Source organism: Hordeum vulgare, chromosome 1H, assembly GCF_904849725.1.
Source record: "Hordeum vulgare subsp. vulgare chromosome 1H, MorexV3_pseudomolecules_assembly, whole genome shotgun sequence".
Lineage (NCBI taxonomy): Eukaryota > Viridiplantae > Streptophyta > Magnoliopsida > Poales > Poaceae > Hordeum > Hordeum vulgare.
The window spans coordinates 132,617,533-132,633,433 of NC_058518.1; the positions used below are offsets into that span (position 1 = coordinate 132,617,533).

Sequence of the window (15,901 nt, forward strand, 5' to 3'; positions counted from 1 at the left end):
TGGTGTCGGTTGGTCTGCACTAGCACCAAACAACAATAGCACGGTGGGAGGAGGAGCCTTCCCTAGCAGATTAATGACATTGGTCGGCCGGTCGCACTTGTAGCAGGGTCGTATCAGAGCCTCCAGCGTGGTGGTCTTGACTGACTGAATGTCTGAAGAACCCATCGACGGCCAGCGGCGCAAACGGAGAAGGCGACGAGGAGGCGGATCCGCGCGTGGACGCTGTCGGTGGGTTGGGCGTGAACGCCCAAGGCAGTGGGTGGGTGGCGCTCCTCCATGTCGCGGCACACCTTCGCTATGGTTTTGGAATGCAGCGGCTATGGGGGTGGAGGGAGAGGGGGTGCGGGTCGCTGGCGATGGGGTTGGGGAAGAGCTCGACAGCGTCTTTCGCGTCGGCCATGACCGCCGGAGATCGTCGAAGGCACGCCGATGGTGGAGACAAGGTCTCGCCCCAAACCCTAGCCGTGGGGGATGGGTTGGGCGCGGGTGTTGCAGGCGGGGAGGGACGGATCTGGCCGGAAGGATCAACGAAGCATGGCGTGGTGAGCTCGGCACGGTCCTCCGCGCCGGCTATGACCGCTGGAGCTCAGTGTTAAGGTCGGCGGCGGCACGTAACCCTAGGTTGCACGAGGGCAGAGAGGATATGCGGATGCGGGGGAGAGGGGCTTCGATGCGGCACGGCGGGGGTTCCTTTTCTTTATTTTCCAATTACTTTGCCATCATTTGGACTAAGGGCAGGCGGCAAAGCCATGGCACCGTTAACTGCCGTTCGCGTGCACACATGGAAAAATATCTTTGCTGTCATCAATTTTTCTTATACACGGCAAAATATTTCTTTGCCATCATTAGTATACTTTACAGACGACAAAATTATATTTTTGCCGTCATCATTAATTTTTTACATTCGACAAAATATATTTACCTTCATCTGATTTTCTTACGGACGGCAAAATATTTCTTTGCTGTTAGTTATTCTTTGCCGTTAGGTCAGTGACGGCAAAATAATATTTGCCGTCTGCCCCGACGATTAGCTCATGGCAAATAATTTTTTTGTAGACAAAATAGTTGATTCATGTAGTGTCACCTCCGTTCCGAATTCCTAGAGTTCTTTCAGTCCTAGATCTCGGGACGAGATCTTCTTGTAGTGTGGGAGAGTTTGTAATGCCCCAAGTGTAACCTTACCATATTTGGAAACCCTTTTATGTTTGGATCCATGTGGTCATGCTATGAGAGTTTTCATTTCATGTCTTCTCCTTTGCATCATACCATTCATTGCATTCATGCCACTTCTTGTTTAGTTGTTGTTGTTGATCCATATGTGTGGTGTGATGAGTGCATGTGGTGTGTGATGATATGGTGTTTGCAAGCTTGGGGTTCAAACTAGGATGCTTTCAAAACTAGATTTCAATCGAAACCCCTTCTTCTTAATTTCCTTGAGCTCAAGGTTAACTTGCTCCAAACCTGATTTAAAAGTGTAGATCATTCATTTAGAGGTTTTTCTTCTGGATGTGGAGATGTGACTAGGGTTTTTTAAAACTTTGCTTAAATGGGGTTTTAAGTACAAAACAGATTAAATTAATTCTGTTTTGTGATTAATTTATTACTCCGAAAAAATAATCTTTGTATTTTATTTTGTTGGGTCATAATTCCCTTATGACCACATGGATGTCCTAGGTGAATTATTTTGGCTCTGCTTTGGTTTTAATTAGAAAACCTGTTGGTTTCTCAATATTATCTGGCGCCAGCGCGGTGGGCCTCCTCCTTCCCACCGGCCGAGAGTCTCTTCTCTCTCGCGCGCCAGGCCCAACAGGCGTCCCTCTCCTTCCTCCTCGCGACGTCACTGTGTACGACGCCTCCTCCACCACTGATCCTCCTTTTTCCCCTCCAGCCATATAAGTAGTCGGTGCACCTCTCCAGCGGCTAGGGTTCCTTTTTCCCCTCCTCTTCTCCCTCTAGCGCGTCGTCCCCATCACCATGGAGAGCTCCGGGTCGAGCTCGACGCTGGCGTAGCCTTCGACCTCGCCTCCTCCCCACAGCTGCTGTGAGCAAGAGGACCCAGGAGGGGTTCCGTTTTTGCTCAGAGAAGGAGCAGGGCCTTCTTCCATGACGTCCACGACGGCTGCCGTCTTTGTCAACCGCGGTGGCATCTCCCTGCAGCAGGTCATCATCGTCTCTTCTTCCTCTAGCGGCGATATCCTCTCCTATCCTTCCTCTCGGGGAGCCGCGCTTCATCCCCTCTCTTCCCTCTCTAGATGCGGCATAGGGACGAGCTCGTTACTGTGGCTTCTCTAAAAGCATAGCGCAACACCAGCAACAGAGGTTACTCAATAGAGTTTCTTCCTCTTCTGTATCAGAGACATTGTGAGTAGCAGAGTGGTAGTGTTAGGTTTTGGTGTTGGCATGGTTGTGGGTTCGAATCCCCGAGAGGCCCCTTTTATTGATCTATTTTTCGTGGTTCAGTAGCTCGACAGGGGCAGGTCAACCTGCTTCTTTCCCCTTCTCTATCGAAGTATGAGTGCTGGCCCAGTGGTAGGTGGTGTTGTTGCATACCAGAGAGATCCTGGGCTCGACCCAGTGCACCCCCCTTTAATTTTTTGTAGTTTAGTTTTGTTGCTTCACTATGCTTTGCATCTCTTGGGTAGCAAGTATCTTGGGTGTATCAAAACCAGTGGGTTTCACCCCCTTTAATTTTAGCTTGTGAGTGTATATGTGTGTGCGTAGTGATGCATGTGTATCTGGGTGTTTGTGTGTATGTGTGCATGAGAGCATATGCACTAGTGTGTGAATGTGTGTATGTGTGTGGGTTGCCCCCACATACTTGTGCAAGTTGCACCTACACATGAATATGTGTGTGTGTGCAAGTGCTTGTGCATGCACTTGTGTGTGTAGTGGTAGTGTATGTGTGTGTGGGTGTCACACACACATGAGCAAGTGTGTTCACGATTGCCTTAGTAACTACGGGGTGTTATTTTGAACACCTAGGTATGTGTGAGTGTCTGTAAGTGGTGGTTTTGTGAGTGTATGCATTTGGTGTGGATATGCATGTGTGCATGTGTTCATGCATGTGTGTGTGTGTGGGCATGAGTGCCCATATGCACTTGTGCATGAGGGCTAACCCCTCATGCTTTCCACTATGGTGTGATGTGGTGATAGATGGGCTTGTGTGTGTGTGCATGTGTAGGTGTAGGGGTTGCTACATATGTTGTTTGGCTAAGTAGGCTTGCTCAGCTTCTAATGTATAGCTTTGCTAGTTGCAGGTGCCAGCTGTCTCATGTGATAACATGAGTATTTTGAAATCATTATGATTAAACTGCTATTTAATTAATGCACCTATATACTTGGTAAATGACGGAAGGACTAGCCTTTTGTCGGGTGATTTGTTCCGTTATTGTCGCCTTAGTTTCGGCTACCGGTCTATGATTCCATAATTGATCGCTCCTAACACGTTCGGGGTTGTTATGGGGACACCCTTGATAAATCGTGTTAAGACTTGTCCGGAAGGACCCAACATTGGTTTTAATTTGCTAATCACCTAATAATAATTTGCATAGGGATTAGCTACCCCGAGGATTTAATCAACAACCCGGGCCAGTGCTCCTCATGAGTGTTGGTCCAACCCATAGCAGCTTATTACGCTCCCCGGGGCAACTTGGTGTTTTGGCGTGGTAACCATCGCTCATCCGTCGTGTCTTGAGACTGAGATACGCGGCTCTTATCGGGGTCGTCGACACGACGGGAGGTCGTGCTAGATTTGCCTTTCCTTAGCGATATATCTTGCGTATAGGAATCCCGGTGAAACTTTGGGTCTCCTCAAAGTTGAGGTTTTCTTCTAAGGAATCCAACGAGATCAGGAGATTCGTGATAGAGGATTACTTTGCGGCCCGTGATAGTTTGTGATGCACTAGTTGGAGCACTCCTGCAGGGTTTAATCTTTCGGAAAGCCGTGCCCACGGTTATACGGCAAACATCGATAATTTTTTAACATCCGGTTCTAGATAACTTGAATTAACTCTAATTAAACTGTCAACTGTGTGCGTAACCGTGACTGTCTCCTCCGAAGACCTCTCTTCGATCAGGAACACGGTGAGGTTATGTTTGGCGTAGATAGGTGTTCAGGATCACTTAGTGATCACCTAGAGTTCGACCGCTCGCGTAGACCACCATATCAATAAGTCTGATCTTCGTAAGTTGGCCACCATATATTCTTAGGATGCAGCAACCTATACACTAAACCTTCCTCACCTAATAACTTGACTAGTTTCGGTACCAAGGTCATCCAATTGATGAGTGCTAGTGGCTCACAGTTTACTACAACACCCCAACAGGTATAGGAACACCCGACGCAGGAGATCCTGACGGCACGCAGCTGGCGTGGCAGTACGATGAGGAGAACGACCGACTATACGTGAACTATCCGGAGGACTGAGGCCGTGGTCATGATCGTGGGCTAGCATGCGGGATTTCATAGTCTTTTCCTTGTTTCATGTAGTCCGTAGCGGGACTAACTTGTGTGAATAATTGTGTGGATGTAAACCTTATATTACTATGTCAGATGGCAAATGTATGCCCTATTTGTCATTCTTCGATTATGTATTTTTATGATTATCTCGCTTGCGAAATGCTTAGATGCGCCTCTTTCCCTTTTGAGGCATCGCCCCCATATAGGAAAGGGCCGCATCTTAGTCGTTACACACCCCCACAACGATAAAGTTTTGGAGGCAACTATATTCCCAAACGCGATGTCGTTGCAACTTTGTATAGTCGGTCTCATGCACGGGACATGCTACTTTCCTGTTTCCCGAGCCAAGTTAGGTTGTTGGGTCAGAATTTCACGTGACACGTACACGGGATCGGCGGGACAACGTTGCAGGAGAACCCGTTGAGATGACCGTGTGCGGAAACGATACATAATTTTCTGCAACCCGAATGGTTGTTGGGCCATTGGATCAAAATTTGGCGTGAATCGTACACGGGACCGACGGGACAATGCTACAAGAGATCCCCTCAACCTGACCGTGTGCGAAAATGATACGTACTTTTCTGCAACCCGAATGACCGTTGGGCCGTGAGATCGAAATTTGGCATGAGCCGTACACGGGACAGGAGAACGATGGGACATCCGAGACAACGTTTGGGGAATGCAAGGGTTATGGGAAAACGAGTGGTTTGCATATGATTTCATATGTAAACCCACCGATTTCCCACACCCAAGCACGGAGGAGCCCCCTGATACGTCTCCAATGTATCTATAATTTTTGATGGTTCCATGTTATTATCTTGTCAACTTTGGATATTTTGTATGCATGAATACGCTATTTTATATCTTTTTTGGGACTAACCTATTAACTCAGTGCCACGTGCCAGTTTCTATTTTTTCCGTGTTTTTGACCTTTTTCACAGGAGAATACTAAACGGAGTCCAAACGGAATAAAACCTGCAGAATGATTGTTTCCATGAGAGAAGATACGCACGGGACTTGAGAACCAAGGAAAAGGACCTCGAGGGAGGCCACAAGCCCGCTAGCCGCGGCCTGGGGGTGCCTAGCAGGCTTGTGGGCCCCTCATGGCACCTTTGGCCTACTTCTGCCGCCTATAAACTCTCCAAAAATCCAAAACTTCCAGAGAGAGCCACGAAAATACTTTTCCGCCGCCGCAAGCTTCTGTCTCCGCAAGATCCCATCTCGGGCACGTTCTGGTGCCCTGCCAGAGGGGGGATTCGAACACGGAGGGCTTCTTCATCAACACCATTGCCTCTCCGATGATGCGTGAGTAGTTCACCATAGACCTTCGGGTCCATAGCTAGTAGCTAGGTGGCTTCTTCTCTCTCTTGGATCTTCAATACAAAGTTCTCCATGATCTTCATGGAGATCTATCCGATGTAATCTTCTTTTGCGGTGTGTTTCTCGAGATCCGATGAATTGTGGATTTATGATCAGAATATCTATGAATATTATTTGAGTCTTCTCTGATCTTTTATATACATGATTTCGTATCCTTGTAATTCTCTTCGAGTTGTGGGTTTCGTTTGGCCAACTTGATCTATAATTATTTCAATGGGAGAAGTACTTGGTTTTGGCTTCATACCGTGCGGTGTCCTCACCCAGTGACAGAAGGGGTAGCAAGGCACGCATCGTGTTGTTGCCATCAAGGGTAAAAACATGGGGTTTATATCTATTGCATGAATTTATCCCTCTACATCATGTCATCTTGCTTAAAGCATTACTCCGTTTGACATGAACTTAATACACTAGATGCATGCTGGATAGCGGTCGATGTGTGGAGTAATAGTAGTAGATGCAGGCAGTATCGGTCCACTTGTCTCAAACGTGATGCCTATATGTATGATCATTGCCTTAGATATCATCATGACTTTGCGTGGTTCTATCAATTGCTCGATAGTAATTGGTTCACCCACCGTAATACTTGCTATCTTGAGAGAAGCCTCTAGTGAACACTATGGCCCCCGGGTATACTCCACATCATATTTTTAGCTCTACACTTTTATTTGTTGCACTTTCCACCTTCAAATCTCACCTTGTAGTTAATCGTGAAGGGATTCACAACCCCTTTATAGAGTTGGGTGCAAGTTTGTTTGTTTTTTCGCAGGTACATTGGAGACTTGTCTTCATACTCCTACTGGATTGATACCTTGGTTCTCAAACTGAGTGAACTACTTACTGTTACTGTTCTGCATCACCCTTTCCTATTCAAGGGGAAAACCAACGCAAGCTCAAGAGGTAGCAAGAAGAATTTCTGCCGCCGTTGCCGGGGAGTATCAAGTCAAGAATAGTCTTCCTTCAACGTGTCAATTTCTGGCACCGAGGACTGTTCGAAGTGAAGCATATCCAAGTAACTATCGCAAACTCATCCCTTGCATTTACTTTTTTGCCTTTTGCCTCTCGTTTTCCTCTCCCCCACTTCTGAAAAACAAAAGGTTACAATTTTTTTGCCTTTTTCGTTCGCCCTTTTCTTTCATTTGCTTTCTGCTTGCTTGTGCAGGATAGTCAACCTATTCTTATGGCTAGTCCTATCGCTTTGAACGATACTCCCGAGAGCGAAGTTCTTAATTTCAAACAGAATGAGGGAGAAAACTTAAAGGATGCTTGGTATAGGATTTGCAATGCTCAGAATAGATCTACTCGTAAGCAATCTACTACCGTTCTGCTTCGCAACTTTTATGTGAGTATTTCCCCTTGGAATAGGTATGTTCTTGACACAATCGTAGGTGGAAATTTCTTGGGTAGCCATACCGTTGATTCTTACGGTGCCTTAATAAATTTGGTAGGCTCACCTCCACTCATGTTTAATGGAACTACCTTAACTTTGGAACATGTGATGCGTAGGCTGGATATCATTGAAAATAAAGTTGCTACGATTGAACTCATTGAAAATTTGGATAAAAAGATCCACAATCAAATCACTCAGTACGGATCAAAGCTGGGAATGACTTTGAAAAATTTAAAGGAGAGGGAACCCACAGTTAACGAAAAACTAGGTCATGATTCCGCTAGAATTGGCAAACTAGAGGATGTTATAACCAACTTGGGTTCTGCTTTCGCCGCTGTTCAGAGCACTCCAAATTTTGCCCACAATTAGGCCACCAAGTTTGTTTTTGTTCCTAAAAACAGTGGTGAACCATCTAGTAAAGATGAATATCTTAAGATGTTGAGTGTTCACCCTACTCATGGTTTGAACAACAAAGACGGCGATACTAGATTCTATCGCCTTATGCCTAGATAAGGGCGTTAAACAATAGCGCTTGTTGGGAGGCAACCCAATTAATTTATCTTTGCTTTTTGCTTTATGTTTTGTTGTGTACACACCATCATAATTCTGTTATGATTGTGTTTTTCGTGTTTCTTTTTGTGTTTGTGCCAAGTAAAATCTTTATGACTAGTTTTGGTGATGGCTGTTTGATCTTGCTGAAAAAGACAGAAACTTTGCGCTCACGAAATTATTTTTAAGTCCTATAACGACATAGATTTTGAGATGATTCTTTTTTCTTCTGGTTGATATGCCAATTGGCCTAATTTTCATAACTTTTCAGAATTTTTGAGATACCAGAATTATACAAAGTATACAGATTTCTACAGACTGGTCTGTTTTTGACAGATTTTGTTTTTGTTGTGTTGATTGCTTATTTTGATGAAACTATGGATAGTATCGGGGGCTACTAGCCATGGACAAGTGAGAATATAGTAATATAACATCAATCTAAACAGAAATCAAGTTTGCTATAGTACCTAAAGAGTTGGTAGTTTGTTTTTTTATGCTAATGATATCACGAGTTTCTGTTTAAGTTTTGTGTTGTGAAGTTTTCAAGTTTTGGGTGATGTTCTCGTGGACAATGGGATAAAGAGTGGAAAGACCTCAAGCTTGGGGATGCCCAAGTAATCCCAAGCCAAATTCAAGGACACCAAAAATCCTAAGCTTGGGGATGCCCCGGGAAGGCATCCCCTCTTTCGTCCTCAATCCATCGGTAACGTTACTTGGAGCTATATTTTTATTCACCACTTGATATGTGTTTTGCTTGGAGCGTCATGTATTATAGGATTCTTTTCTTTTTGTTGTGTCACAACCATCCTTGCTGCACAACTTTTTGAGAGAGACATGCACTCATCGTGAATTTTCTAGAATACTCATTGAGCTTCACTTATATCTTTTGAGTTAGGCAATTTAGCTGGCTTGTGCTTCACTTATATCTTTTGAGCTAGATAACTTTGCTCTAGTGCTTCAGTTAGATCTTTTTAGAGCACGGCGGTGTCATATTTTGAAGAAATAAAAACTCTGGATCTTCACTTATATCTTTTTGAGAGTTCTCTCTCTAAGTAACTTGGTAATTGGCTTGTGCTATGAAAGTAGTCCTAAAGATGATAGGCATCCAAAGAGGATACGATAAAAACTTCGATATTCTTGTGCATTGATTAGTAAGAGAAGTTTGATTCCTCACAATTAAGTTTTTTTTGACCGGCTACTGTAGGGAAACCCCCCTCACAATTAAGTTTTGAGATATGGATATGGTAATATTAGAGTTATGTTAGTAGGGTGTTGTGAATCTAGAAATACTTGTGTTGAAGTTAGTGATTCTCGTAGCATGCACGTATGCTGAACCACTATGTTAGGAAGTCGGAGCATAATGGATTTATTGGTTGTCTTCCTTTGTGTAGCGGTCGGGGTCGCGCGATGGTTAACACCTACCAACCCTTCCCCTAAGAGTATGCGTTTAGCACTTTATTTCGATTACTAATAAAACTTTCGCAATAAGTATATGAGTTCTTCATGACTAATGTGAGTCCATGGTATAGATGCACTTTCACCTTCCACCATTGCTAGCTTCTCTAGTGTCGCGCAACTTTCGCCGGTGCACAAACCCACCATATACCTTCCTCAAAACAGCCACCATACCTACCTATTATGGCATTTTCATAGCCATTCCGAGATACATTGTGATGCAACTCCCACTATTCCGTCTCATGACTTCTGCCATCATTTTCATATTGCCATTGCATGATCGTAAGATAGCTAGCGAGATATTTCAACGTCATACGCTAAGCTAGATCGTTGCACATCCCGGTACACTGCCGGAGGCATTTCCTATAGAGTCATCATTGATCTAAGTATTGAGTTGTGAGTAAATAAAAGTGTGATGATCATCATTCTTAGAGCAGTGTCCCATGTGAGGAAAAATGAAAAGAGGCCAAAGATGCCCACCAAAAAAATGAAAAAAGAGAGGCCAAAGAGCCCAAACAAAAAAATGATGAGAGAAAAAGAGAGAAGGGACAATGCTACTATCTTTTTCCACACTTGTGCTTCACAATAGCACCGTGTTCTTCATGATTGAGAGTCTCTTGTTTTGACACTTCCATATACTAGTGGGAATCTTCATTATATAACTTGGCTTGTATTTTCCAATGATTGGCTTCCTCAAAATTGCCCCAGGTCTTCGTGAGCAAGCAAGTTGGACGCACACCCACTAGTTCTCCTTTTGAGCTTTCACACAGTTATAGCTCTAAGTGCATCCGTTGCATGGTAATCCCTACTCATTCACATTGATATCTATTGATGGGCATCTCCACAGCCCGTTGATATGCCGAGCGATACGCCCATTTTGCATCATGCTTTCATGTTGATATTTTTTCTTTATGGGTTGTTATATTAGTTTGTGGTACCATATTTATGCCTTTTCTCTCTTATTTTGCAATGTTTATTTGAAGAGGGAGAATTCAGGCAGCAGGAATTCTGGACTGGAAAAGGAGAAAATCTTAGTCCACTATTCTGCACATCTCCAAATGCCCTGAAAACTTACGTGGAATTTTTTCGGATTGTATAAAAAATACTGTGCGAAAGAAGTACCCGAGGGGGGCTGCCTGGGCGCCACAAGCCCTGCCACCGCCACCCCCCTGGTGGCGGAGGTCAAGCTTGTGGGCTCCCTGACGGCCCACTAGCCCCCCTCTTTTGCTATATGAAGGGTTTCATTCCAGAAAAAATCAATCGGGAGCTTTTTCGTGGTTTTTCCGCAGCAACGAGGCGGAACTTGAGCAGATCCAATCTAGAGCTCCGGCAAGACGATCTTGTCGGGGAAACTTCCCTCCCGGAGGGGGAAATCATCGCCATCGTCATCACCATAACTCCTCTTGTCGGAGGGGAGGCATCTTCATCAACATATTCATCAGCACCATCTCCTCTCCAATCCCTAGTTCATCTCTTGTAATCAATCTTCGTCTCACGACTCCGATTGGTACTTGTAAGGTTGCTAGTAGTGTTGATTACTCTTTGTAGTTGATGCTAGTTGGATTACTTGGTGGAAGAGTTTATGTTCATATCCTTGATGCTATTCATTACACCTATGATCATGATTATGATTATGCTTTGTGAGTAGTTACTTTTGTTCCTGAGGACATGGGATAAGTCATGTTAATAATAGTCATGTGAATTTGATATCCGTTCGATATTTTGAAATGTTGTATGTTGTCTTTTCCTCTAGTGGTGTTATGTGAACGTCGACTACATAACACTTCACCATACATGGGCCTAGAGGAAGGCATTGGGGAGTAGTAAGTAGATGATGGGTTGCTGGAGTGACAGAAGCTTAAACCCGAGTCCATGCGTTGCTTCGTAAGGGGCTGATTTGGATCCACTAGTTTAATGCTATCGTTAGACTTTGTCTTAATTCTTCTTTTGTGGTTGCGGATGCTTGTGAGAGAGGTTAATCATAAGTGGGATGCTTGTTCAAGTAAGGGCAGTACCCAAGCTCCGGTCCACCCACATGTCAAACTATCAAAGTAACGAATGTGAATCATATGAACATGATGAAACTAGCATGACAGAAATTCCCGTTCGTCCTCGGGAGCGTTTTTCCTCCTAAAAGATTTTGTTCAGGCTTGTCCCTTGCTACAAAAGTGAATGGGACACTTGCTGCACCGTTGCTACTACTTGTTACTTGTTACTTTTCGCTTGCTATGTTTCACCTCACTACACCATCAATTGTTACAGCTACTTTCAGTGCTTGCAGTTATTACCTTGCTGAAAACCGCTTATCAGAGCCTTCTGCTCCTCGTTGGGTTTGACACTCTTACTTATCGAAAGGACTACGATTGATCCCCTATACTTGTGGGTCATCAAGACTCTTTTCTGGCGTCGTTGTCGGGAAATTGGTAAGGAAACATTTTTATCCTATGCTGAAATTTATTGTCACTTGTCACTATGGAAACTGTTCCTTTGAGAAGTTTGTTCGGGGTATCTTCACCACGAACGGAAGTACGAGGAGTTGTTCCTCAACCTGAGGTACCTACTGAAAATATCTTTTATGAAATTCCTTCGGGTATGCTTGAGAAACTGCTGGCTAATCCTTCACAGGAGATGGATCTTCACATCCAGACTTGCATGTGATCTATGTAGATGAAGTTTGTGGTTTATTTAAGCTTGCAGGTTTGCCCGAGGATGAGGTAAATAAGAAAGTATTTCCTTTATCTTTGAAGGATAAGGCGTTGACATGGTATAGTCTATGTGATGATACTCGATCATGGGGCTACAATCGGTTGAAATTGGAATTACATCAAAAGTTTTATCCTATGCATTTAGTACATCGTGATCGGAACTTTATTTATAACTTTTGGCCTCGTGACAGGGAAAGCATAGCTCAAGCTTGGGCGAGGCTTAAATCAATGCTATATTCATGCCCCAATCATAAGCTCTCGAGAGAAATCATCACTCAAAACTTTTATGCTCGGCTTTCTCAGGAAGATCGTACCATGCTTGACACTTCTTATACCGGCTCTTTTATGAAGAAGGATATTGACCACAAGTGGAATTTATTGGAGAGAATCAAACGTAACTCTGAAGATTGGGAGCTGGAGGAACGTAAGTAGTCAGGTATGAATTTCCAGTTTGCTTGCGTTAAATCTTTTGTTGAGACAAACACTTCTAGAGATTTTAGCGCTAAGTATGGACTTGACTCTGAGATAGTAGCTTCTCTATGTGAATCTTTTGCTGCTCATGTTGATCTTACCAAAGAGAAGTGGTTCAAATATCATCCTCCTGTAGAAAGCAACATAGCCAAAACCAATCTAGTTGAGGAGAAAGTCATTTCTTTTAGTGATCCTGTTGTTCCTTGTGCTTACACTGAGAAACCACCATACCCTGCTAGGATAAAGGATTATTCTAAAGCTCCAACTGTGATACGTAGGGGTTGCATTAGACCACTTGCACCCCCTGAGGAGATAGAGTTGAACCTAGTGTTGCTATTATCAAAGATCTCTTAGCCGAAGACGTAGACGGGCATGTTATCAAATTCTGTGAGGACTTCGCTAGAATTGCTAAACCTCACGCGAAACACAAATACGGACCTGTAGTTGGCCTGCCCGTTGTTTCTGTCAAGATAGGAGATCACTGTTACCATGGTTTATGTGATATGGGAGCTAGTGTGAGTGCCATACCCCGTTCTCTATATGATGAAATCAAAGATGAGATTGCACATGCTGAGTTCGAACCCATTGATGTCACTATTATGCTAGCTAATAGAGACCCTATCTCCCCTGTGGGAATTGTGAGAGACGTAGAATTCCTGTGTGGTAAGATGAAGTATATATCCTACTGATTTCCTCATCCTTGGTACTGCACAAGATAGCTTTTGTCCTATCATATTTGGTAGACGCTTTCTCAACACTGTCAATGCTCACATTGATTGCATTAAGAAGACTATCACAGTTAGTTTTGAGGGTGTGTCTCATGAATTGAACTTCTCTAAGTTTGGAAGACAACCCCATGAAAAAGAGTCGTATGGAAGGGATGAAATTATTGCTCTTTCGTCTATTGTCGTACCTCCTACGGATCCTTTAGAGCAATATCTGCTTGAGCATGAAAATGATATGCATATGGAGGAGAGAGATGAGATAGATAAAATTGTCTTAGAACAATATCCTATTCTCAAGAATAATCTGCCTGTTGAACTTCTTGGGGATCCTCCCCCACCAAAGGGTGATCTTGTTGTCGAGCTTAAACAGTTGCCTGATACTCTTAAGTATGCCTATCTTGATGAGAAGGAGATATATCCTATTATTATTAGTGCTCCCCTCTCAGAGCACGAAGAGAAGAAGGTACTAAGAACTCTGAGGAAGCATCGTGCTGCTATTGGATATACTCTTGATGATCTTAAGGGTATTAGTCCTACTCTATGTCGGCACAAGATTAAAACCAATCCTAACTATAAACCAGTTCTTGATCATCAAAGGAGATTAAATCCTAAGATGAAAGAGGTCGTGAGAAAAGATATATTAAAGCTTCTCGAAGCAGGAATCATTTATCCTGTTGCTCATAGTGATTGGGTAAGTCCAGTACATTGCGTACCTAAGAAGGGAGTTATCACCATCGTTCCTAACGATAAGGATGAACTAATCCCACAAATGATTATTACCGGCTATTGGATGGTGATAGACTTCCGGAAACTAAACAACGCAACCAGGAAAGATCATTATCCTTTGTCATTTATCGACCAAATGCGAGAAAGGCTATCAAAACACACACACTTCTACTTTCTAGACGGTTATTCAGGTTTCTTGCAAATACCTGTTGCACAATCTAATCAGGAGAAAACCACTTTCACCTGCCCCTTCGCTACATTTGCTTATAGACGTATGCCTTTTGGATTATGCAATGCACCTGCCACCTTTCAAAGATGTATGATGGCTATATTCTCTGACTTCTGTGAAAAGATTGTCGAGGTTTTCATGGATGACTTCTCCGTTTACGGGTCTTCCTTTGATGATTGCCTCAGCAACATAGATCGAGTCTTACAGAGATGCGAAGATACCAACCTCGTCTTGAATTGGGAGAAGTGCCACTTTATGGTTAACGAAGGTATCGTCTTAGGACACAAAATTTCTGAAAGAGGCATTGGAGTTGATAAGGCTAAGGTTGATGCAATTGAGAAAATGCCTTGCCCCACAGATATCAGAGGTATACGAAGTTTCCTAGTTCATGTTGGTTTCTATAGAAGGTTCATTAAAGAATTCTCTAAGATTTCTAGGCCTCTTACCAACCTCTTGCAAAAGGATGTTCTGTTTGTTTTTTATGAGGATTGTGAGGAAGCTTTCGAACTACTTAAGAAGGCTTTGATAACCGCACCTATTGTTCAACCACCTGACTGGAACTTGCCCTTTGAAATCATGTGTGATGCTAGTGACTATGCTGTTGGTGTTGTTCTAGGACAAAGAGTTGACAAGAAGTTGAATGTTATTCACTACGCTAGTAAAACTCTAGACAGTGCCCAAAGAAACTATGCCACTACGGAGAAGGTATTTTTAGCAGTCGTGTTTGCATGTGAAATTTCAAATCTTATATAGTTGACTCCAAAGTCACTACTCACTCTGATCATGCTGCTATTAAGTACCTTATGGAGAAGAAGGACGCTAAGCCTAGGCTGGTTAGATGGGTTCTCCTGCTACATGAATTTGATTTGCACGTCGTTGACCGAAAGGGTGCTGATAATCCTGTAGCAGATAACTTGTCTAGGCTAGAGAATGTCCTTGATGACCCACTACCTATTGATGATAGCTTTCCTGATGAGCAACTAAATGTCATCCACACTTCACATAGTGCACCGTGGTATGCTGATTATGCAAACTATATCGTAGACAAATACATACCACCCAGTTTCACCTATCAGCAAAAGAAGAAATTCTTCTATGATTTGAGACACTACTTTTGGGATGATCCTCATCTTTATAAGGAAGGAGTAGATGGTGTTATTAGATGTTGTGTACCTGAACATGAACAGGGACAGATCTTGCAGAAGTGTCATTCCGAAGCCTACAGAGGACACCATGCTGGAGATAGAACTGCCCATAAGGTATTGCAATCAGGTGTCTATTGGCCCACTCTCTTCGAGGATGCTCGTAATTTTGTCTTGTCTTGTGACGAATGCCAAAGAATAGGGAATATCTATAAGCGTCAGGAAATGCCTATGAACTATTCACTTGTCATTGAACCATTTGATGTCTGGGGCTTTGATTATATGGGACCCTTCCCGAGTTCCAATGGGTACACTCACATCTTAGATGTTGTGGATTACGTCACTAAGTGGGTAGAAGTTATTCCCACTAAAAATGTTGATCACCAGACCTCTACTAAGATGCTTAAAGAAGTCATTTTCCCAAGATTTGGAGTCCCTAGATATCTGATGACTGATGGCGGTTCACACTTCATTCATGGTGTTTTCCGCAAGATGCTCGCTAAGTATGATGTCAACCATAGAGTTGCATCTCCTTATTATCCTCAGTCTAGTGGTCAAGTGGAGCTGAGTAATAGGGAGATCAAATTGATCCTACAAAAGACCGTCAATAGATCTCGAAAGAACTGGTCTAGCAAACTTGACGATGCACTATGGGCTTATAGGACTGCTTATA

At 43.5% G+C, this 15,901-nt stretch overlaps 1 pseudogene; it reads left to right on the forward strand.

The window, feature by feature from the left end:
• The first annotated feature begins 10,277 nt into the window (after nucleotides 1-10,277).
• LOC123413838 lies at nucleotides 10,278-10,778 on the forward strand (annotated as a pseudogene).
• The last annotated feature ends 5,123 nt before the right edge of the window (nucleotides 10,779-15,901 follow it).